General features: G+C 35.7%; 28 non-coding genes across 28 annotated transcripts; all 28 read right to left on the reverse strand.

Annotated features, from left to right (window-relative positions):
* Positions 1-167: 167 nt before the first annotated feature.
* On the reverse strand, positions 168-240 carry trnak-uuu (transfer RNA lysine (anticodon UUU)). Its single transcript has one exon. It is a non-coding gene; the product is annotated as a tRNA-Lys (tRNA).
* Positions 241-749: 509 nt separating this feature from the next.
* Positions 750-822, reverse strand: trnak-uuu (transfer RNA lysine (anticodon UUU)). Its single transcript has one exon. It is a non-coding gene; the product is annotated as a tRNA-Lys (tRNA).
* Positions 823-1,651: 829 nt separating this feature from the next.
* Positions 1,652-1,724, reverse strand: trnak-uuu (transfer RNA lysine (anticodon UUU)). Its single transcript has one exon. It is a non-coding gene; the product is annotated as a tRNA-Lys (tRNA).
* Positions 1,725-2,545: 821 nt separating this feature from the next.
* trnak-uuu (transfer RNA lysine (anticodon UUU)) lies at positions 2,546-2,618 on the reverse strand. The gene has a single exon. It is a non-coding gene; the product is annotated as a tRNA-Lys (tRNA).
* Positions 2,619-3,087: 469 nt separating this feature from the next.
* trnak-uuu (transfer RNA lysine (anticodon UUU)) lies at positions 3,088-3,160 on the reverse strand. Its single transcript has one exon. It is a non-coding gene; the product is annotated as a tRNA-Lys (tRNA).
* A 448-nt stretch (positions 3,161-3,608) lies between these two features.
* trnak-uuu (transfer RNA lysine (anticodon UUU)) lies at positions 3,609-3,681 on the reverse strand. The gene has a single exon. It is a non-coding gene; the product is annotated as a tRNA-Lys (tRNA).
* A 502-nt stretch (positions 3,682-4,183) lies between these two features.
* trnak-uuu (transfer RNA lysine (anticodon UUU)) lies at positions 4,184-4,256 on the reverse strand. The gene has a single exon. It is a non-coding gene; the product is annotated as a tRNA-Lys (tRNA).
* Positions 4,257-4,737: 481 nt separating this feature from the next.
* Positions 4,738-4,810, reverse strand: trnak-uuu (transfer RNA lysine (anticodon UUU)). The gene has a single exon. It is a non-coding gene; the product is annotated as a tRNA-Lys (tRNA).
* A 275-nt stretch (positions 4,811-5,085) lies between these two features.
* trnak-uuu (transfer RNA lysine (anticodon UUU)) lies at positions 5,086-5,158 on the reverse strand. The gene has a single exon. It is a non-coding gene; the product is annotated as a tRNA-Lys (tRNA).
* Positions 5,159-5,995: 837 nt separating this feature from the next.
* On the reverse strand, positions 5,996-6,068 carry trnak-uuu (transfer RNA lysine (anticodon UUU)). The gene has a single exon. It is a non-coding gene; the product is annotated as a tRNA-Lys (tRNA).
* A 473-nt stretch (positions 6,069-6,541) lies between these two features.
* On the reverse strand, positions 6,542-6,614 carry trnak-uuu (transfer RNA lysine (anticodon UUU)). The gene has a single exon. It is a non-coding gene; the product is annotated as a tRNA-Lys (tRNA).
* A 691-nt stretch (positions 6,615-7,305) lies between these two features.
* trnak-uuu (transfer RNA lysine (anticodon UUU)) lies at positions 7,306-7,378 on the reverse strand. The gene has a single exon. It is a non-coding gene; the product is annotated as a tRNA-Lys (tRNA).
* A 458-nt stretch (positions 7,379-7,836) lies between these two features.
* Positions 7,837-7,909, reverse strand: trnak-uuu (transfer RNA lysine (anticodon UUU)). The gene has a single exon. It is a non-coding gene; the product is annotated as a tRNA-Lys (tRNA).
* A 1,093-nt stretch (positions 7,910-9,002) lies between these two features.
* Positions 9,003-9,075, reverse strand: trnak-uuu (transfer RNA lysine (anticodon UUU)). Its single transcript has one exon. It is a non-coding gene; the product is annotated as a tRNA-Lys (tRNA).
* Positions 9,076-9,548: 473 nt separating this feature from the next.
* trnak-uuu (transfer RNA lysine (anticodon UUU)) lies at positions 9,549-9,621 on the reverse strand. Its single transcript has one exon. It is a non-coding gene; the product is annotated as a tRNA-Lys (tRNA).
* A 691-nt stretch (positions 9,622-10,312) lies between these two features.
* trnak-uuu (transfer RNA lysine (anticodon UUU)) lies at positions 10,313-10,385 on the reverse strand. Its single transcript has one exon. It is a non-coding gene; the product is annotated as a tRNA-Lys (tRNA).
* Positions 10,386-10,843: 458 nt separating this feature from the next.
* On the reverse strand, positions 10,844-10,916 carry trnak-uuu (transfer RNA lysine (anticodon UUU)). Its single transcript has one exon. It is a non-coding gene; the product is annotated as a tRNA-Lys (tRNA).
* A 955-nt stretch (positions 10,917-11,871) lies between these two features.
* Positions 11,872-11,944, reverse strand: trnak-uuu (transfer RNA lysine (anticodon UUU)). Its single transcript has one exon. It is a non-coding gene; the product is annotated as a tRNA-Lys (tRNA).
* A 952-nt stretch (positions 11,945-12,896) lies between these two features.
* On the reverse strand, positions 12,897-12,969 carry trnak-uuu (transfer RNA lysine (anticodon UUU)). Its single transcript has one exon. It is a non-coding gene; the product is annotated as a tRNA-Lys (tRNA).
* A 908-nt stretch (positions 12,970-13,877) lies between these two features.
* On the reverse strand, positions 13,878-13,950 carry trnak-uuu (transfer RNA lysine (anticodon UUU)). Its single transcript has one exon. It is a non-coding gene; the product is annotated as a tRNA-Lys (tRNA).
* A 729-nt stretch (positions 13,951-14,679) lies between these two features.
* On the reverse strand, positions 14,680-14,752 carry trnak-uuu (transfer RNA lysine (anticodon UUU)). The gene has a single exon. It is a non-coding gene; the product is annotated as a tRNA-Lys (tRNA).
* Positions 14,753-15,694: 942 nt separating this feature from the next.
* trnak-uuu (transfer RNA lysine (anticodon UUU)) lies at positions 15,695-15,767 on the reverse strand. The gene has a single exon. It is a non-coding gene; the product is annotated as a tRNA-Lys (tRNA).
* Positions 15,768-16,492: 725 nt separating this feature from the next.
* Positions 16,493-16,565, reverse strand: trnak-uuu (transfer RNA lysine (anticodon UUU)). Its single transcript has one exon. It is a non-coding gene; the product is annotated as a tRNA-Lys (tRNA).
* Positions 16,566-17,501: 936 nt separating this feature from the next.
* trnak-uuu (transfer RNA lysine (anticodon UUU)) lies at positions 17,502-17,574 on the reverse strand. Its single transcript has one exon. It is a non-coding gene; the product is annotated as a tRNA-Lys (tRNA).
* Positions 17,575-18,287: 713 nt separating this feature from the next.
* trnak-uuu (transfer RNA lysine (anticodon UUU)) lies at positions 18,288-18,360 on the reverse strand. The gene has a single exon. It is a non-coding gene; the product is annotated as a tRNA-Lys (tRNA).
* A 710-nt stretch (positions 18,361-19,070) lies between these two features.
* On the reverse strand, positions 19,071-19,143 carry trnak-uuu (transfer RNA lysine (anticodon UUU)). The gene has a single exon. It is a non-coding gene; the product is annotated as a tRNA-Lys (tRNA).
* Positions 19,144-19,430: 287 nt separating this feature from the next.
* On the reverse strand, positions 19,431-19,503 carry trnak-uuu (transfer RNA lysine (anticodon UUU)). The gene has a single exon. It is a non-coding gene; the product is annotated as a tRNA-Lys (tRNA).
* A 734-nt stretch (positions 19,504-20,237) lies between these two features.
* On the reverse strand, positions 20,238-20,310 carry trnak-uuu (transfer RNA lysine (anticodon UUU)). Its single transcript has one exon. It is a non-coding gene; the product is annotated as a tRNA-Lys (tRNA).
* Positions 20,311-21,180: the final 870 nt, after the last annotated feature.

Consider the following 21,180-nt stretch of genomic DNA (forward strand, 5'->3'; position numbering starts at 1 on the left):
GAAAGAAAAAGATAAAGAAAGAAAAAATCAAACAGCTCAACATTCCTGGTTGTCTAGTGGTTAGCATTCGGTGCTCTGACCGCTGTGGACTGGTTTGATTCACTTCCAGGGAAGGTTTTTTTTTGCATTTTCTCCAACAAAGTGGGGAAGGTTAAAAAAAATAGCCTCGCCCAAACAGGGACTTGAACCCTGGACCCTCAGATTAAAAGTCTGATGCTCTACCGACTGAGCTATCCGGGCTCATTAGATAAAAACTCTTACTTGGGCAGAAAAAAAGATATACAGAAAGAATAAAGAAAGAAAAAAAAGAAAAGAAAGAAAGAAAGAAAGAAAGAAAGAAAGAAAGAAAGAAAGAAAGAAAGAAAGAAAGAAAGAAAGAAAGAAAGAAAAAGAAAAAGATAAAGAAAGAAAAAATCAAATAGCTCAACATTCCGGGTCGTCTAGTGGTTAGCATTCGGTGCTCTAACCTCTGTGGCCTGGTTTGATTCAGTTCCAGGGAAGGGTTTTTTTTTTTGCATTTTTTCCAAAATTGGGAAAGGGTAAAAAAGAAAGAAAGAAAGAAAGAAAGAAAGAAAGAAAGAAAGAGAAAAAGATAAAGAAAGAAAAAATCAAACAGCTCAACATTCCTGGTTGTCTAGTGGTTAGCATTCGGTGCTCTGACCGCTGTGGACTGGTTTGATTCACTTCCAGGGAAGGTTTTTTTTTTGCATTTTCTCCAACAAAGTGGGGAAGGTTAAAAAAAATAGCCTCGCCCAAACAGGGACTTGAACCCTGGACCCTCAGATTAAAAGTCTGATGCTCTACCGACTGAGCTATCCGGGCTCATTAAATAAAAACGCTTACTTGGGCAGAAAAAAAGATATACAGAAAGAATAAAGAAAGAAAAAAAAGAAAAGAAAGAAAGAAAGAAAGAAAGAAAGAAAGAAAGAAAGAAAGAAAGAAAGAAAGAAAAAGAAAAAGATAAAGAAAGAAAAAATCAAATAGCTCAACATTCCGGGTCGTCTAGTGGTTAGCATTCGGTGCTCTAACCTCTGTGGCCTGGTTTGATTCAGTTCCAGGGAAGGGTTTTTTTTTTTGCATTTTTTCCAAAATTGGGAAAGGGTAAAAAAGAAAGAAAGAAAGAAAGAAAGAAAGAGAAAAAGATAAAGAAAGAAAAAATCAAACAGCTCAACATTCCTGGTTGTCTAGTGGTTAGCATTCGGTGCTCTGACCGCTGTGGACTGGTTTGATTCACTTCCAGGGAAGGTTTTTTTTTTGCATTTTCTCCAACAAAGTGGGGAAGGTTAAAAAAAATAGCCTCGCCCAAACAGGACCTTGAACCCTGGACCCTCAGATTAAAAGTCTGATGCTCTACCGACTGAGCTATCCGGGCTCATTAAATAAAAACGCTTACTTGGGCAGAAAAAAAGATATACAGAAAGAATAAAGAAAGAAAAAAAAGAAAAGAAAGAAAGAAAGAAAGAAAGAAAGAAAGAAAGAAAGAAAAAGAAAAAGATAAAGAAAGAAAAAATCAAACAGCTCAACATTCCTGGTTGTCTAGTGGTTAGCATTCGGTGCTCTGACCGCTGTGGACTGGTTTGATTCACTTCCAGGGAAGTTTTTTTTTTTGCATTTTCTCCAACAAAGTGGGGAAGGTTAAAAAAAATAGCCTCGCCCAAACAGGGACTTGAACCCTGGACCCTCAGATTAAAAGTCTGATGCTCTACCGACTGAGCTATCCGGGCTCATTAAATAAAAAACGCTTACTTGGGCAGAAAAAAAGATATACAGAAAGAATAAAAAAAGAAAAAAAAGAAAAGAAAGAAAGAAAGAAAGAAAGAAAGAAAAAGAAAAAGATAAAGAAACAAAAAATCAAATAGCTCAACATTCCGGGTCGTCTAGTGGTTAGCATTCGGTGCTCTAACCTCTGTGGCCTGGTTTGATTCACTTCCAGGGAAGGGTTTTATTTTTGCATTTTTTCCAAAATTGGGTAAGGGTAAAAAAGAAAGAAAGAAAGAAAGAAAGAAAGAAAGAAAGAAAGAAAGAAAAAGAAAAAGATAAAGAAAGAAAAAATCAAACAGCTCAACATTCCTGGTTGTCTAGTGGTTAGCATTCGGTGCTCTGACCGCTGTGGACTGGTTTGATTCACTTCCAGGGAAGGTTTTTTTTTTGCATTTTCTCCAACAAAGTGGGGAAGGTTAAAAAAAATAGCCTCGCCCAAACAGGACCTTGAACCCTGGACCCTCAGATTAAAAGTCTGATGCTCTACCGACTGAGCTATCCGGGCTCATTAAATAAAAACGCTTACTTGGGCAGAAAAAAAGATATACAGAAAGAATAAAGAAAGAAAAAAAAGAAAAGAAAGAAAGAAAGAAAGAAAGAAAGAAAGAAAGAAAGAAAAAGAAAAAGATAAAGAAAGAAAAAATCAAACAGCTCAACATTCCTGGTTGTCTAGTGGTTAGCATTCGGTGCTCTGACCGCTGTGGACTGGTTTGATTCACTTCCAGGGAAGGTTTTTTTTTTGCATTTTCTCCAACAAAGTGGGGAAGGTTAAAAAAAATAGCCTCGCCCAAACAGGGACTTGAACCCTGGACCCTCAGATTAAAAGTCTGATGCTCTACCGACTGAGCTATCCGGGCTCATTAAATAAAAAACGCTTACTTGGGCAGAAAAAAAGATATACAGAAAGAATAAAAAAAGAAAAAAAAGAAAAGAAAGAAAGAAAGAAAGAAAGAAAGAAAAAGAAAAAGATAAAGAAACAAAAAATCAAATAGCTCAACATTCCGGGTCGTCTAGTGGTTAGCATTCGGTGCTCTAACCTCTGTGGCCTGGTTTGATTCACTTCCAGGGAAGGGTTTTATTTTTGCATTTTTTCCAAAATTGGGTAAGGGTAAAAAAGAAAGAAAGAAAGAAAGAAAGAAAGAAAGAAAGAAAGAAAGAAAAAGAAAAAGATAAAGAAAGAAAAAATCAAACAGCTCAACATTCCTGGTTGTCTAGTGGTTAGCATTCGGTGCTCTGACCGCTGTGGACTGGTTTGATTCACTTCCAGGGAAGGTTTTTTTTTTGCATTTTCTCCAACAAAGTGGGGAAGGTTAAAAAAAATAGCCTCGCCCAAACAGGGACTTGATCCCTGGACCCTCAGATTAAAAGTCTGATGCTCTACCGACTGAGCTATCCGGGCTCATTAAATAAAAATGCTTACTTGGGCAGAAAAAAAGATATACAGAAAGAATAAAAAAAGAAAAAAAAGAAAAGAAAGAAAGAAAGAAAGAAAGAAAGAAAGAAAAAGAAAAAGATAAAGAAAGAAAAAATCAAATAGCTCAACATTCCGGGTCGTCTAGTGGTTAGCATTCGGTGCTCTAACCTCTGTGGCCTGGTTTGATTCACTTCCAGGGAAGGGTTTTATTTTTGCATTTTTTCCAAAATTGGGAAAGGGTAAAAAATAAAGAAAGAAAGATAGAAAGAAAGAAAAAGATAAAGAAAGAAAAAATCAAACAGCTCAACATTCCTGGTTGTCTAGTGGTTAGCATTCGGTGCTCTGACCGCTGTGGACTGGTTTGATTCACTTCCAGGGAAGGTTTTTTTTTGCATTTTCTCCAACAAAGTGGGGAAGGTTAAAAAAATAGCCTCGCCCAAACAGGGACTTGAACCCTGGACCCTCAGATTAAAAGTCTGATGCTCTACCGACTGAGCTATCCGGGCTCATTAGATAAAAACTCTTACTTGGGCAGAAAAAAAGATATACAGAAAGAATAAAGAAAGAAAAAAAAGAAAAGAAAGAAAGAAAGAAAGAAAGAAAGAAAGAAAGAAAGAAAGAAAGAAAGAAAGAAAGAAAAAGAAAAAGATAAAGAAAGAAAAAATCAAATAGCTCAACATTCCGGGTCGTCTAGTGGTTAGCATTCGGTGCTCTAACCTCTGTGGCCTGGTTTGATTCAGTTCCAGGGAAGGGTTTTTTTTTGTTGCATTTTTTCCAAAATTGGGAAAGGGTAAAAAAGAAAGAAAGAAAGAAAGAAAGAAAGAAAGAAAGAAAGAAAGAAAGAGAAAAAGATAAAGAAAGAAAAAATCAAACAGCTCAACATTCCTGGTTGTCTAGTGGTTAGCATTCGGTGCTCTGACCGCTGTGGACTGGTTTGATTCACTTCCAGGGAAGGTTTTTTTTTTGCATTTTCTCCAACAAAGTGGGGAAGGTTAAAAAAAATAGCCTCGCCCAAACAGGGACTTGAACCCTGGACCCTCAGATTAAAAGTCTGATGCTCTACCGACTGAGCTATCCGGGCTCATTAAATAAAAAACGCTTACTTGGGCAGAAAAAAAGATATACAGAAAGAATAAAAAAAGAAAAAAAAGAAAAGAAAGAAAGAAAGAAAGAAAGAAAGAAAGAAAGAAAGAAAGAAAGAAAAAGAAAAAGATAAAGAAAGAAAAAATCAAATAGCTCAACATTCCGGGTCGTCTAGTGGTTAGCATTCGGTGCTCTAACCTCTGTGGCCTGGTTTGATTCACTTCCAGGGAAGGGTTTTATTTTTGCATTTTTTCCAAAATTGGGAAAGGGTAAAAAAGAAAGAAAGAAAGAAAGAAAGAAAGAAAGAAAGAAAAAGAAAAAGATAAAGAAAGAAAAAATCAAACAGCTCAACATTCCGGGTCGTCTAGTGGTTAGCATTCGCTGCTCTGACCGCTGTGGACTGGTTTGATTCACTTCCAGGGAAGGTTTTTTTTTTGCATTTTCTCCAACAAAGTGGGGAAGGTTAAAAAAAATAGCCTCGCCCAAACAGGGACTTGAACCCTGGACCCTCAGATTAAAAGTCTGATGCTCTACCGACTGAGCTATCCGGGCTCATTAAATAAAAACGCTTACTTGGGCAGAAAAAAAGATATACAGAAAGAATAAAAAAAGAAAAAAAAGAAAAGAAAGAAAGAAAGAAAGAAAAAGAAAGAAAAAGAAAAAGAAAAAGATAAAGAAAGAAAAAATCAAACAGCTCAACATTCCTGGTTGTCTAGTGGTTAGCATTCGGTGCTCTGACCGCTGTGGACTGGTTTGATTCACTTCCAGGGAAGGTTTTTTTTTTGCATTTTCTCCAACAAAGTGGGGAAGGTTAAAAAAAATAGCCTCGCCCAAACAGGGACTTGAACCCTGGACCCTCAGATTAAAAGTCTGATGCTCTACCGACTGAGCTATCCGGGCTCATTAAATAAAAACGCTTACTTGGGCAGAAAAAAAGATATACAGAAAGAATAAAGAAAGAAAAAAAAGAAAAGAAAGAAAGAAAGAAAGAAAGAAAGAAAGAAAGAAAGAAAGAAAGAAAGAAAGAAAGAAAGAAAAAGAAAAAGATAAAGAAAGAAAAAATCAAATAGCTCAACATTCCGGGTCGTCTAGTGGTTAGCATTCGGTGCTCTAACCTCTGTGACCTGGTTTGATTCGGTTCCAGGGAAGGGTTTTTTTTTGTGCATTTTTTCCAAAATTGGGAAAGGGTAAAAAAGAAAGAAAGAAAGAAAGAAAGAAAGAGAAAAAGATAAAGAAAGAAAAAATCAAACAGCTCAACATTCCTGGTTGTCTAGTGGTTAGCATTCGGTGCTCTGACCGCTGTGGACTGGTTTGATTCACTTCCAGGGAAGGTTTTTTTTTTGCATTTTCTCCAACAAAGTGGGGAAGGTTAAAAAAAATAGCCTCGCCCAAACAGGACCTTGAACCCTGGACCCTCAGATTAAAAGTCTGATGCTCTACCGACTGAGCTATCCGGGCTCATTAAATAAAAACGCTTACTTGGGCAGAAAAAAAGATATACAGAAAGAATAAAGAAAGAAAAAAAAGAAAAGAAAGAAAGAAAGAAAGAAAGAAAGAAAGAAAGAAAGAAAAAGAAAAAGATAAAGAAAGAAAAAATCAAACAGCTCAACATTCCTGGTTGTCTAGTGGTTAGCATTCGGTGCTCTGACCGCTGTGGACTGGTTTGATTCACTTCCAGGGAAGGTTTTTTTTTTGCATTTTCTCCAACAAAGTGGGGAAGGTTAAAAAAAATAGCCTCGCCCAAACAGGGACTTGAACCCTGGACCCTCAGATTAAAAGTCTGATGCTCTACCGACTGAGCTATCCGGGCTCATTAAATAAAAAACGCTTACTTGGGCAGAAAAAAAGATATACAGAAAGAATAAAAAAAGAAAAAAAAGAAAAGAAAGAAAGAAAGAAAGAAAGAAAGAAAAAGAAAAAGATAAAGAAACAAAAAATCAAATAGCTCAACATTCCGGGTCGTCTAGTGGTTAGCATTCGGTGCTCTAACCTCTGTGGCCTGGTTTGATTCACTTCCAGGGAAGGGTTTTATTTTTGCATTTTTTCCAAAATTGGGTAAGGGTAAAAAAGAAAGAAAGAAAGAAAGAAAGAAAGAAAGAAAGAAAGAAAGAAAGAAAAAGAAAAAGATAAAGAAAGAAAAAATCAAACAGCTCAACATTCCTGGTTGTCTAGTGGTTAGCATTCGGTGCTCTGACCGCTGTGGACTGGTTTGATTCACTTCCAGGGAAGGTTTTTTTTTTGCATTTTCTCCAACAAAGTGGGGAAGGTTAAAAAAAATAGCCTCGCCCAAACAGGGACTTGATCCCTGGACCCTCAGATTAAAAGTCTGATGCTCTACCGACTGAGCTATCCGGGCTCATTAAATAAAAATGCTTACTTGGGCAGAAAAAAAGATATACAGAAAGAATAAAAAAAGAAAAAAAAGAAAAGAAAGAAAGAAAGAAAGAAAGAAAGAAAGAAAGAAAGAAAGAAAGAAAGAAAAAGAAAAAGATAAAGAAAGAAAAAATCAAATAGCTCAACATTCCGGGTCGTCTAGTGGTTAGCATTCGGTGCTCTAACCTCTGTGGCCTGGTTTGATTCACTTCCAGGGAAGGGTTTTATTTTTGCATTTTTTCCAAAATTGGGAAAGGGTAAAAAAGAAAAAAAAGAAAAGAAAGAAAGAAAGAAAGAAAGAAAGAAAAAGAAAAACATAAAGAAAGAAAAAATCAAATAGCTCAACATTCCGGGTCGTCTAGTGGTTAGCATTCGGTGCTCTAACCTCTGTGGCCTGGTTTGATTCACTTCCAGGGAAGGGTTTTATTTTTGCATTTTTTCCAAAATTGGGAAAGGGTAAAAAAGAAAGAAAGAAAGAAAGAAAGAAAGAAAGAAAGAAAGAAAGAAAAAGAAAAAGATAAAGAAAGAAAAAATCAAACAGCTCAACATTCCTGGTTGTCTAGTGGTTAGCATTCGGTGCTCTGACCGCTGTGGACTGGTTTGATTCACTTCCAGGGAAGGTTTTTTTTTTGCATTTTCTCCAACAAAGTGGGGAAGGTTAAAAAAGATAGCCTCGCCCAAACAGGGACTTGAACCCTGGACCCTCAGATTAAAAGTCTGATGCTCTACCGACTGAGCTATCCGGGCTCATTAAATGAAAATGCTTACTTGGGCAGAAAAAAAGATATACAGAAAGAATAAAAAAAGAAAAAAAAGAAAAGAAAGAAAGAAAGAAAGAAAGAAAGAAAGAAAGAAAGAAAAAGAAAAAGATAAAGAAAGAAAAAATCAAATAGCTCAACATTCCGGGTCGTCTAGTGGTTAGCATTCGGTGCTCTAACCTCTGTGGCCTGGTTTGATTCACTTCCAGGGAAGGGTTTTATTTTTGCATTTCTTCCAAAATTGGGAAAGGGTAAAAAATAAAGAAAGAAAGAAAGAAAGAAAGAAAAAGATAAAGAAAGAAAAAATCAAACAGCTCAACATTCCTGGTTGTCTAGTGGTTAGCATTCGGTGCTCTGACCGCTGTGGACTGGTTTGATTCACTTCCAGGGAAGGTTTTTTTTTTGCATTTTCTCCAACAAAGTGGGGAAGGTTAAAAAAGATAGCCTCGCCCAAACAGGGACTTGAACCCTGGACCCTCAGATTAAAAGTCTGATGCTCTACCGACTGAGCTATCCGGGCTCATTAAATAAAAATGCTTACTTGGGCAGAAAAAAAGATATACAGAAAGAATAAAAAAAGAAAAAAAAGAAAAGAAAGAAAGAAAGAAAAAAAGAAAGAAAGAAAGAAAGAAAGAAAGAAAGAAAGAAAAAGAAAAAGATAAAGAAAGAAAAAATCAAATAGCTCAACATTCTGGGTCGTCTAGTGGTTAGCATTCGGTGCTCTAACCTCTGTGGCCTGGTTTGATTCAGTTCCAGGGAAGGGTTTTTTTTTTGCATTTTTTCCAAAATTGGGAAAGGGTAAAAAAAAAAGAAAGAAAGAAAGAAAGAAAGAAAGAAAGAAAGAAAGAAAGAAAGAAAAAGAAAAAGATAAAGACAGAAAAAATCAAACAGTTCAACATTCCTGGTCGTCTAGTGGTTAGCATTCGGTTGTCTGACCGCTGTGGACTGGATTGATTCACTTCCAGGGAAGGTTTTTTTTTTGCATTTTTTCCATAATTGGGAAAGGGTAAAAAAGAAAGAAAGAAAGAAAGAAAGAAAGAAAGAAAGAAAGAAAGAAAGAAAGAAAGAAAGAAAGAAAGAAAGAAAGAAAGAAAGAGAAAAAGATAAAGAAAGAAAAAATCAAACAGCTCAACATTCCTGGTTGTCTAGTGGTTAGCATTCGGTGCTCTGACCGCTGTGGACTGGTTTGATTCACTTCCAGGGAAGGTTTTTTTTTTGCATTTTCTCCAACAAAGTGGGGAAGGTTAAAAAAAATAGCCTCGCCCAAACAGGACCTTGAACCCTGGACCCTCAGATTAAAAGTCTGATGCTCTACCGACTGAGCTATCCGGGCTCATTAAATAAAAACGCTTACTTGGGCAGAAAAAAAGATATACAGAAAGAATAAAGAAAGAAAAAAAAGAAAAGAAAGAAAGAAAGAAAGAAAGAAAGAAAGAAAGAAAGAAAAAGAAAAAGATAAAGAAAGAAAAAATCAAACAGCTCAACATTCCTGGTTGTCTAGTGGTTAGCATTCGGTGCTCTGACCGCTGTGGACTGGTTTGATTCACTTCCAGGGAAGGTTTTTTTTTTTGCATTTTCTCCAACAAAGTGGGGAAGGTTAAAAAAAATAGCCTCGCCCAAACAGGGACTTGAACCCTGGACCCTCAGATTAAAAGTCTGATGCTCTACCGACTGAGCTATCCGGGCTCATTAAATAAAAAACGCTTACTTGGGCAGAAAAAAAGATATACAGAAAGAATAAAAAAAGAAAAAAAAGAAAAGAAAGAAAGAAAGAAAGAAAGAAAGAAAAAGAAAAAGATAAAGAAACAAAAAATCAAATAGCTCAACATTCCGGGTCGTCTAGTGGTTAGCATTCGGTGCTCTAACCTCTGTGGCCTGGTTTGATTCACTTCCAGGGAAGGGTTTTATTTTTGCATTTTTTCCAAAATTGGGTAAGGGTAAAAAAGAAAGAAAGAAAGAAAGAAAGAAAGAAAGAAAGAAAGAAAGAAAGAAAAAGAAAAAGATAAAGAAAGAAAAAATCAAACAGCTCAACATTCCTGGTTGTCTAGTGGTTAGCATTCGGTGCTCTGACCGCTGTGGACTGGTTTGATTCACTTCCAGGGAAGGTTTTTTTTTTGCATTTTCTCCAACAAAGTGGGGAAGGTTAAAAAAAATAGCCTCGCCCAAACAGGGACTTGATCCCTGGACCCTCAGATTAAAAGTCTGATGCTCTACCGACTGAGCTATCCGGGCTCATTAAATAAAAATGCTTACTTGGGCAGAAAAAAAGATATACAGAAAGAATAAAAAAAGAAAAAAAAGAAAAGAAAGAAAGAAAGAAAGAAAGAAAGAAAGAAAGAAAGAAAGAAAGAAAGAAAAAGAAAAAGATAAAGAAAGAAAAAATCAAATAGCTCAACATTCCGGGTCGTCTAGTGGTTAGCATTCGGTGCTCTAACCTCTGTGGCCTGGTTTGATTCACTTCCAGGGAAGGGTTTTATTTTTGCATTTTTTCCAAAATTGGGAAAGGGTAAAAAAGAAAAAAAAGAAAAGAAAGAAAGAAAGAAAGAAAGAAAGAAAGAAAAAGAAAAACATAAAGAAAGAAAAAATCAAATAGCTCAACATTCCGGGTCGTCTAGTGGTTAGCATTCGGTGCTCTAACCTCTGTGGCCTGGTTTGATTCACTTCCAGGGAAGGGTTTTATTTTTGCATTTTTTCCAAAATTGGGAAAGGGTAAAAAAGAAAGAAAGAAAGAAAGAAAGAAAGAAAGAAAGAAAGAAAAAGAAAAAGATAAAGAAAGAAAAAATCAAACAGCTCAACATTCCTGGTTGTCTAGTGGTTAGCATTCGGTGCTCTGACCGCTGTGGACTGGTTTGATTCACTTCCAGGGAAGGTTTTTTTTTTGCATTTTCTCCAACAAAGTGGGGAAGGTTAAAAAAGATAGCCTCGCCCAAACAGGGACTTGAACCCTGGACCCTCAGATTAAAAGTCTGATGCTCTACCGACTGAGCTATCCGGGCTCATTAAATAAAAATGCTTACTTGGGCAGAAAAAAAGATATACAGAAAGAATAAAAAAAGAAAAAAAAGAAAAGAAAGAAAGAAAGAAAGAAAGAAAGAAAGAAAGAAAGAAAAAGAAAAAGATAAAGAAAGAAAAAATCAAATAGCTCAACATTCCGGGTCGTCTAGTGGTTAGCATTCGGTGCTCTAACCTCTGTGGCCTGGTTTGATTCACTTCCAGGGAAGGGTTTTATTTTTGCATTTCTTCCAAAATTGGGAAAGGGTAAAAAATAAAGAAAGAAAGAAAGAAAGAAAGAAAAAGATAAAGAAAGAAAAAATCAAACAGCTCAACATTCCTGGTTGTCTAGTGGTTAGCATTCGGTGCTCTGACCGCTGTGGACTGGTTTGATTCACTTCCAGGGAAGGTTTTTTTTTTGCATTTTCTCCAACAAAGTGGGGAAGGTTAAAAAAGATAGCCTCGCCCAAACAGGGACTTGAACCCTGGACCCTCAGATTAAAAGTCTGATGCTCTACCGACTGAGCTATCCGGGCTCATTAAATAAAAATGCTTACTTGGGCAGAAAAAAAGATATACAGAAAGAATAAAAAAAGAAAAAAAAGAAAAGAAAGAAAGAAAGAAAAAAAGAAAGAAAGAAAGAAAGAAAGAAAGAAAGAAAGAAAAAGAAAAAGATAAAGAAAGAAAAAATCAAATAGCTCAACATTCTGGGTCGTCTAGTGGTTAGCATTCGGTGCTCTAACCTCTGTGGCCTGGTTTGATTCAGTTCCAGGGAAGGGTTTTTTTTTTGCATTTTTTCCAAAATTGGGAAAGGGTAAAAAAAAAAGAAAGAAAGAAAGAAAGAAAGAAAGAAAGAAAGAAAGAAAGAAAGAAAAAGAAAAAGATAAAGACAGAAAAAATCAAACAGTTCAACATTCCTGGTCGTCTAGTGGTTAGCATTCGGTTGTCTGACCGCTGTGGACTGGATTGATTCACTTCCAGGGAAGGTTTTTTTTTTGCATTTTTTCCATAATTGGGAAAGGGTAAAAAAGAAAGAAAGAAAGAAAGAAAGAAAGAAAGAAAGAAAGAAAGAAAGAAAGAAAGAAAGAAAGAAAGAAAGAAAGAAAGAAAGAAAGAAAAAGAAAAAGATAAAGAAAGAAAAAATCAAATAGCTCAACATTCCCGGTTGTCTAGTGGTTAGCATTCGGTGCTCTAACCTCTGTGGCCTGGTTTGATTCAGTTCCAGGGAAGGGTTTTTTTTTTTGCATTTTTTCCAAAATTGGGAAAGGGTAAAAAAGAAAAGAAAGAAAGAAAGAAAGAAAGAAAGAAAGAAAGAAAGAAAGAAAAAGAAAAAGATAAAGAAAGAAAAAATCAAACAGCTCAACATTCCTGGTTGTCTAGTGGTTAGCATTCGGTGCTCTGACCGCTGTGGACTGGTTTGATTCACTTCCAGGGAAGGTTTTTTTTTTGCATTTTCTCCAACAAAGTGGGGAAGGTTAAAAAAGTTAGCCTCGCCCAAACAGGGACTTGAACCCTGGACCCTCAGATTAAAAGTCTGATGCTCTACCGACTGAGCTATCCGGGCTCATTAAATAAAAATGCTTACTTGGGCAGAAAAAAAGATATACAGAAAGAATAAAAAAAGAAAAAAAAGAAAAGAAAGAAAGAAAGAAAGAAAGAAAAAAAGAAAGAAAGAAAGAAAGAAAGAAAGAAAGAAAAAGAAAAAGATAAAGAAAGAAAAAATCAAATAGCTCAACATTCTGGGTCGTCTAGTGGTTAGCATTCGGTGCTCTAACCTCTGTGGCCTGGTTTGATTCAGTTCCAGGGAAGGGTTTTTTTTTTGCATTTTTTCCAAAATTGGGAAAGGGTAAAAAAGAAAGAAAGAAAGAAAGAAAGAAAGAAAGAAAGAAAGAAAGAAAGAAAGAAAGAAAGAAAAAGAAAAAGATAAAGACAGAAAAAATCAAACAGCTCAACATTCCTGGTCGTCTAGTGGTTAGCATTCGGTGCTCTGACCGCTGTGGACTGGATTGATTCACTTCCAGGGAAGGTTTTTTTTTTGCATTTTTTCCATAATTGGGAAAGGGTAAAAAAGAAAGAAAGAAAGAAAGAAAGAAAGAAAGAAAGAAAGAAAGAAAGAAAGAAAGAAAGAAAGAAAAAGAAAAAGATAAAGAAAGAAAAAATCAAATAGCTCAACATTCCCGGTTGTCTAGTGGTTAGCATTCGGTGCTCTAACCTCTGTGGCCTGGTTTGATTCAGTTCCAGGGAAGGGTTTTTTTTTTTGCATTTTTTCCAAAATTGGGAAAGGGTAAAAAAGAAAGAAAGAAAGAAAGAAAGAAAGAAAGAAAGAAAGAAAGAAAGAAAGAAAAAGAAAAAGAAAAAGATAAAGAAAGAAAAAATCAAACAGCTCAACATTCCTGGTTGTCTAGTGGTTAGCATTCGGTGCTCTGACCGCTGTGGACTGGTTTGATTCACTTCCAGGGAAGGTTTTTTTTTTGCATTTTCTCCAACAAAGTGGGGAAGGTTAAAAAAGATAGCCTCGCCCAAACAGGGACTTGAACCCTGGACCCTCAGATTAAAAGTCTGATGCTCTACCGACTGAGCTATCCGGGCTCATTAAATAAAAATGCTTACTTGGGCAGAAAAAAAGATATACAGAAAGAATAAAAAAAGAAAAAAAAGAAAAGAAAAAGAAAGAAAGAAAGAAAGAAAGAAAGAAAGAAAGAAAGAAAAAGAAAAAGTTAAAGAAAGAAAAAATCAAATAGCTCAACATTCTGGGTCGTCTAGTGGTTAGCATTCGGTGCTCTAACCTCTGTGGCCTGGTTTGATTCAGTTCCAGGGAAGGGTTTTTTTTTTGCATTTTTTCCAAAATTGGGAAAGGGTAAAAAAGAAAGAAAGAAAGAAAGAAAGAAAGAAAGAAAGAAAGAAAGAAAGAAAAAGAAAAAGATAAAGACAGAAAAAATCAAACAGCTCAACATTCCTGGTCGTCTAGTGGTTAGCATTCGGTGCTCTGACCGCTGTGGACTGGATTGATTCACTTCCAGGGAAGGTTTTTTTTTGCATTTTTTCCATAATTGGGAAAGGGTAAAAAAGAAAGAAAGAAAGAAAGAAAGAAAGAAAGAAAGAAAGAAAGAAAGAAAGAAAGAAAGAAAGAAAGAAAAAGAAAAAGATAAAGACAGAAAAAATCAAACAGCTCAACATTCCTGGTCGTCTAGTGGTTAGCATTCGGTGCTCTGACCGCTGTGGACTGGATTGATTCACTTCCAGGGAAGGTTTTTTTTTGCATTTTTTCCATAATTGGGAAAGGGTAAAAAAGAAAGAAAGAAAGAAAGAAAGAAAGAAAGAAAGAAAGAAAAAGAAAAAGATAAAGAAAGAAAAAATCAAACAGCTCAACATTCCTGGTTGTCTAGTGGTTAGCATTCGGTGCTCTGACCGCTGTGGACTGGTTTGATTCACTTCCAGGGAAGGTTTTTTTTTTGCATTTTCTCCAACAAAGTGGGGAAGGTTAAAAAAGTTAGCCTCGCCCAAACAGGGACTTGAACCCTGGACCCTCAGATTAAAAGTCTGATGCTCTACCGACTGAGCTATCCGGGCTCATTAAATAAAAATGCTTACTTGGGCAGAAAAAAAGATATACAGAAAGAATAAAAAAAGAAAAAAAAGAAAAGAAAAAGAAAGAAAGAAAGAAAGAAAGAAAGAAAGAAAGAAAGAAAGAAAGAAAGAAAGAAAGAAAGAAAAAGAAAAAGTTAAAGAAAGAAAAAATCAAATAGCTCAACATTCTGGGTCGTCTAGTGGTTAGCATTCGGTGCTCTAACCTCTGTGGCCTGGTTTGATTCAGTTCCAGGGAAGGGTTTTTTTTTTGCATTTTTTCCAAAATTGGGAAAGGGTAAAAAAGAAAGAAAGAAAGAAAGAAAGAAAGAAAGAAAGAAAGAAAGAAAGAAAGAAAGAAAGAAAGAAAGAAAGAAAAAGAAAAAGATAAAGACAGAAAAAATCAAACAGCTCAACATTCCTGGTCGTCTAGTGGTTAGCATTCGGTGCTCTGACCGCTGTGGACTGGATTGATTCACTTCCAGGGAAGGTTTTTTTTTGCATTTTTTCCATAATTGGGAAAGGGTAAAAAAGAAAGAAAGAAAGAAAGAAAGAAAGAAAGAAAGAAAAAGAAAAAGATAAAGAAAGAAAAAATCAAATAGCTCAACATTCCTGGTTGTCTAGTGGTTAGCATTCGGTGCTCTGACCGCTGTGGACTGGTTTGATTCACTTCCAGGGAAGGTTTTTTTTTTGCATTTTCTCCAACAAAGTGGGGAAGGTTAAAAAAGATAGCCTCGCCCAAACAGGGACTTGAACCCTGGACCCTCAGATTAAAAGTCTGATGCTCTACCGACTGAGCTATCCGGGCTCATTAAATAAAAATGCTTACTTGGGCAGAAAAAAAGATATACAGAAAGAATAAAAAAAGAAAAAAAAGAAAAGAAAAAGAAAGAAAGAAAGAAAGAAAGAAAGAAAGAAAGAAAGAAAGAAAGAAAGAAAGAAAGAAAGAAAGAAAGAAAAAGAAAAAGTTAAAGAAAGAAAAAATCAAATAGCTCAACATTCTGGGTCGTCTAGTGGTTAGCATTCGGTGCTCTAACCTCTGTGGCCTGGTTTGATTCAGTTCCAGGGAAGGGTTTTTTTTTTGCATTTTTTCCAAAATTGGGAAAGGGTAAAAAAGAAAGAAAGAAAGAAAGAAAGAAAGAAAGAAAGAAAGAAAGAAAGAAAGAAAAAGAAAAAGATAAAGACAGAAAAAATCAAACAGCTCAACATTCCTGGTCGTCTAGTGGTTAGCATTCGGTGCTCTGACCGCTGTGGACTGGATTGATTCACTTCCAGGGAAGGTTTTTTTTTGCATTTTTTCCATAATTGGGAAAGGGTAAAAAAGAAAGAAAGAAAGAAAGAAAGAAAGAAAGAAAGAAAGAAAGAAAGAAAGAAAGAAAGAAAGAAAGAAAAAGATAAAGACAGAAAAAATCAAACAGCTCAACATTCCTGGTCGTCTAGTGGTTAGCATTCGGTGCTCTGACCGCTGTGGACTGGATTGATTCACTTCCAGGGAAGGTTTTTTTTTGCATTTTTTCCATAATTGGGAAAGGGTAAAAAAGAAAGAAAGAAAGAAAGAAAGAAAGAAAGAAAGAAAGAAAGAAAAAGAAAAAGATAAAGAAAGAAAAAATCAAACAGCTCAACATTCCTGGTTGTCTAGTGGTTAGCATTCGGTGCTCTGACCGCTGTGGACTGGTTTGATTCACTTCCAGGGAAGGTTTTTTTTTTGCATTTTCTCCAACAAAGTGGGGAAGGTTAAAAAAGTTAGCCTTGCCCAAACAGGGACTTGAACCCTGGACCCTCAGATTAAAAGTCTGATGCTCTACCGACTGAGCTATCCGGGCTCATTAAATAAAAATGCTTACTTGGGCAGAAAAAAAGATATACAGAAAGAATAAAAAAAGAAAAAAAAGAAAAGAAAAAGAAAGAAAGAAAGAAAGAAAGAAAGAAAGAAAGAAAGAAAGAAAGAAAGAAAAAGAAAAAGTTAAAGAAAGAAAAAATCAAATAGCTCAACATTCTGGGTCGTCTAGTGGTTAGCATTCGGTGCTCTAACCTCTGTGGCCTGGTTTGATTCAGTTCCAGGGAAGGGTTTTTTTTTTGCATTTTTTCCAAAATTGGGAAAGGGTAAAAAAGAAAGAAAGAAAGAAAGAAAGAAAGAAAGAAAGAAAGAAAGAAAGAAAGAAAGAAAGAAAGAAAGAAAAAGAAAAAGATAAAGACAGAAAAAATCAAACAGCTCAACATTCCTGGTCGTCTAGTGGTTAGCATTCGGTGCTCTGACCGCTGTGGACTGGATTGATTCACTTCCAGGGAAGGTTTTTTTTTGCATTTTTTCCATAATTGGGAAAGGGTAAAAAAGAAAGAAAGAAAGAAAGAAAGAAAGAAAGAAAGAAAGAAAGAAAGAAAAAGAAAAAGATAAAGAAAGAAAAAATCAAACAGCTCAACATTCCTGGTTGTCTAGTGGTTAGCATTCGGTGCTCTGACCGCTGTGGACTGGTTTGATTCACTTCCAGGGAAGGTTTTTTTTTTGCATTTTCTCCAACAAAGTGGGGAAGGTTAAAAAAGATAGCCTCGCCCAAACAGGGACTTGAACCCTGGACCCTCAGATTAAAAGTCTGATGCTCTACCGACTGAGCTATCCGGGCTCATTAAATAAAAATGCTTACTTGGGCAGAAAAAAAGATATACAGAAAGAATAAAAAAAGAAAAAAAAGAAAAGAAAAAGAAAGAAAGAAAGAAAGAAAGAAAGAAAGAAAGAAAGAAAGAAAGAAAAAGAAAAAGTTAAAGAAAGAAAAAATCAAATAGCTCAACATTCTGGGTCGTCTAGTGGTTAGCATTCGGTGCTCTAACCTCTGTGGCCTGGTTTGATTCAGTTCCAGGGAAGGGTTTTTTTTTTGCATTTTTTCCAAAATTGGGAAAGGGTAAAAAAGAAAGAAAGAAAGAAAGAAAGAAAGAAAGAAAGAAAGAAAGAAAGAAAGAAAGAAAGAAAAAGAAAAAGATAAAGACAGAAAAAATCAAACAGCTCAACATTCCTGGTCGTCTAGTGGTTAGCATTCGGTGCTCTGACCGCTGTGGACTGGATTGATTCACTTCCAGGGAAGGTTTTTTTTTGCATTTTTTCCATAATTGGGAAAGGGTAAAAAAGAAAGAAAGAAAGAAAGAAAGAAAGAAAGAAAGAAAGAAAGAAAGAAAGAAAGAAAGAAAGAAAGAAAGAAAAAGAAAAAGATAAAGACAGAAAAAATCAAACAGCTCAACATTCCTGGTCGTCTAGTGGTTAGCATTCGGTGCTCTGACCGCTGTGGACTGGATTGATTCACTTCCAGGGAAGGTTTTTTTTTGCATTTTTTCCATAATTGGGAAAGGGTAAAAAAGAAAGAAAGAAAGAAAGAAAGAAAGAAAGAAAGAAAGAAAGAAAAAGAAAAAGATAAAGAAAGAAAAAATCAAACAGCTCAACATTCCTGGTTGTCTAGTGGTTAGCATTCGGTGCTCTGACCGCTGTGGACTGGTTTGATTCACTTCCAGGGAAGGTTTTTTTTTTGCATTTTCTCCAACAAAGTGGGGAAGGTTAAAAAAGTTAGCCTCGCCCAAACAGGGACTTGAACCCTGGACCCTCAGATTAAAAGTCTGATGCTCTACCGACTGAGCTATCCGGGCTCATTAAATAAAAATGCTTACTTGGGCAGAAAAAAAGATATACAGAAAGAATAAAAAAAGAAAAAAAAGAAAAGAAAAAGAAAGAAAGAAAGAAAGAAAGAAAGAAAGAAAGAAAGAAAGAAAGAAAGAAAAAGAAAAAGTTAAAGAAAGAAAAAATCAAATAGCTCAACATTCTGGGTCGTCTAGTGGTTAGCATTCGGTGCTCTAACCTCTGTGGCCTGGTTTGATTCAGTTCCAGGGAAGGGTTTTTTTTTTGCATTTTTTCCAAAATTGGGAAAGGGTAAAAAAGAAAGAAAGAAAGAAAGAAAGAAAGAAAGAAAGAAAGAAAGAAAGAAAGAAAGAAAAAGAAAAAGATAAAGACAGAAAAAATCAAACAGCTCAACATTCCTGGTCGTCTAGTGGTTAGCATTCGGTGCTCTGACCGCTGTGGACTGGATTGATTCACTTCCAGGGAAGGTTTTTTTTTGCATTTTTTCCATAATTGGGAAAGGGTAAAAAAGAAAGAAAGAAAGAAAGAAAGAAAGAAAGAAAGAAAGAAAGAAAGAAAAAGAAAAAGATAAAGAAAGAAAAAATCAAACAGCTCAACATTCCTGGTTGTCTAGTGGTTAGCATTCGGTGCTCTGACCGCTGTGGACTGGTTTGATTCACTTCCAGGGAAGGTTTTTTTTTTGCATTTTCTCCAACAAAGTGGGGAAGGTTAAAAAAGTTAGCCTCGCCCAAACAGGGACTTGAACCCTGGACCCTCAGATTAAAAGTCTGATGCTCTACCGACTGAGCTATCCGGGCTCATTAAATAAAAATGCTTACTTGGGCAGAAAAAAAGATATACAGAAAGAATAAAAAAAGAAAAAAAAGAAAAGAAAGAAAGAAAGAAAAAAAGAAAGAAAGAAAGAAAGAAAGAAAGAAAGAAAAAGAAAAAGATAAAGAAAGAAAAAATCAAATAGCTCAACATTCTGGGTCGTCTAGTGGTTAGCATTCGGTGCTCTAACCTCTGTGGCCTGGTTTGATTCAGTTCCAGGGAAGGGTTTTTTTTTTGCATTTTTTCCAAAATTGGGAAAGGGTAAAAAAGAAAGAAAGAAAGAAAGAAAGAAAGAAAGAAAGAAAGAAAGAAAGAAAGAAAAAGAAAAAGATAAAGACAGAAAAAATCAAACAGCTCAACATTCCCGGTTGTCTAGTGGTTAGCATTCGGTGCTCTAACCTCTGTGGCCTGGTTTGATTCAGTTCCAGGGAAGGGTTTTTTTTTTTGCATTTTTTCCAAAATTGGGAAAGGGTAAAAAAGAAAGAAAGAAAGAAAGAAAGAAAGAAAGAAAGAAAGAAAGAAAGAAAGAAAAAGAAAAAGATAAAGAAAGAAAAAATCAAACAGCTCAACATTCCTGGTTGTCTAGTGGTTAGCATTCGGTGCTCTGACCGCTGTGGACTGGTTTGATTCACTTCCAGGGAAGGTTTTTTTTTTGCATTTTCTCCAACAAAGTGGGGAAGGTTAAAAAAAATAGCCTCGCCCAAACAGGGACTTGAACCCTGGACCCTCAGATTAAAAGTTTGATGCTCTACCGACTGAGCTATCCGGGCTCATTAAATAAAAACGCTTACTTGGGCAGAAAAAAAGATATACAGAAAGAATAAAAAAAGAAAAAAAAGAAAAGAAAGAAAGAAAGAAAGAAAGAAAGAAAGAAAGAAAGAAAGAAAGAAAAAGAAAAAGATAAAGAAAGAAAAAATCAAACAGCTCAACATTCCTGGTTGTCTAGTGGTTAGCATTCGGTGCTCTGACCGCTGTGGACTGGTTTGATTCACTTCCAGGGAAGGTTTTTTTTTTGCATTTTCTCCAACAAAGTGGGGAAGGTTAAAAAAGATAGCCTCGCCCAAACAGGGACTTGAACCCTGGACCCTCAGATTAAAAGTCTGATGCTCTACCGACTGAGCTATCCGGGCTCATTAAATAAAAATGCTTACTTGGGCAGAAAAAAAGATATACAGAAAGAATAAAAAAAGAAAAAAAAGAAAAGAAAGAAAGAAAGAAAAAAAGAAAGAAAGAAAGAAAGAAAGAAAGAAAGAAAGAAAAAGAAAAAGATAAAGAAAGAAAAAATCAAATAGCTCAACATTCTGGGTCGTCTAGTGGTTAGCATTCGGTGCTCTAACCTCTGTGGCCTGGTTTGATTCAGTTCCAGGGAAGGGTTTTTTTTTTGCATTTTTTCCAAAATTGGGAAAGGGTAAAAAAGAAAGAAAGAAAGAAAGAAAGAAAGAAAGAAAGAAAAAGAAAGAAAGAAAGAAAGAAAGAAAAAGAAAAAGATAAAGACAGAAAAAATCAAACAGCTCAACATTCCTGGTCGTCTAGTGGTTAGCATTCGGTGCTCTGACCGCTGTGGACTGGATTGATTCACTTCCAGGGAAGGTTTTTTTTTTGCATTTTTTCCATAATTGGGAAAGGGTAAAAAAGAAAGAAAGAAAGAAAGAAAGAAAGAAAGAGAAAGAAAGAAAGAAAGAAAGAAAGAAAGAAAAAGAAAAAGATAAAGAAAGAAAAAATCAAATAGCTCAACATTCCCGGTTGTCTAGTGGTTAGCATTCGGTGCTCTAACCTCTGTGGCCTGGTTTGATTCAGTTCCAGGGAAGGGTTTTTTTTTTTGCATTTTCTCCAACAAAGTGGGGAAGGTTAAAAAAGATAGCCTCGCCCAAACAGGGACTTGAACCCTGGACCCTCAGATTAAAAGTCTGATGCTCTACCGACTGAGCTATACGGGCTCATTAAATAAAAATGCTTACTTGGGCAGAAAAAAAGATATACAGAAAGAATAAAAAAAGAAAAAAAAGAAAAGAAAAAGAAAGAAAGAAAGAAAGAAAGAAAGAAAGAAAGAAAGAAAGAAAGAAAGAAAAAGAAAAAGATAAAGAAAGAAAAAATCAAATAGCTCAACATTCTGGGTCGTCTAGTGGTTAGCATTCGGTGCTCTAACCTCTGTGGCCTGGTTTGATTCAGTTCTAGGGAAGGGTTTTTTTTTTGCATTTTTTCCAAAATTGGGAAAGGGTAAAAAAGAAAGAAAGAAAGAAAGAAAGAAAGAAAGAAAGAAAGAAAAAGAAAAAGATAAAGACAGAAAAAATCAAACAGCTCAACATTCCTGGTCGTCTAGTGGTTAGCATTCGGTGCTCTGACCGCTGTGGACTGGATTGATTCACTTCCAGGGAAGGTTTTTTTTTTGCATTTTTTCCAAAATTGGGAAAGGGTAAAAAAGAAAGAAAGAAAGAAAGAAAGAAAGAAAGAAAAAGAAAAAGATAAAGACAGAAAAAATCAAACAGCTCAACATTCCTGGTCGTCTAGTGGTTAGCATTCGGTGCTCTAACCTCTGTGGCCTGGTTTGATTCAGTTCCAGGGAAGGGTTTTTTTTTTGCATTTTTTCCAAAATTGGGAAAGGGTAAAAAAGAAAGAAAGAAAGAAAGAAAGAAAGAAAGAAAGAAAGAAAGAAAGAAAGAAAGAAAGAAAAAGAAAAAGATAAAGAAAGAAAAAATCAAATAGCTCAACATTCCCGGTTGTCTAGTGGTTAGCATTCGGTGCTCTAACCTCTGTGGCCTGGTTTGATTCAGTTCCAGGGAAGGGTTTTTTTTTTTGCATTTTCTCCA

The sequence above is a fragment of the Acipenser ruthenus genome, chromosome 23 (genome assembly GCF_902713425.1).
Source record: "Acipenser ruthenus chromosome 23, fAciRut3.2 maternal haplotype, whole genome shotgun sequence".
Classification (NCBI taxonomy): domain Eukaryota; kingdom Metazoa; phylum Chordata; class Actinopteri; order Acipenseriformes; family Acipenseridae; genus Acipenser; species Acipenser ruthenus.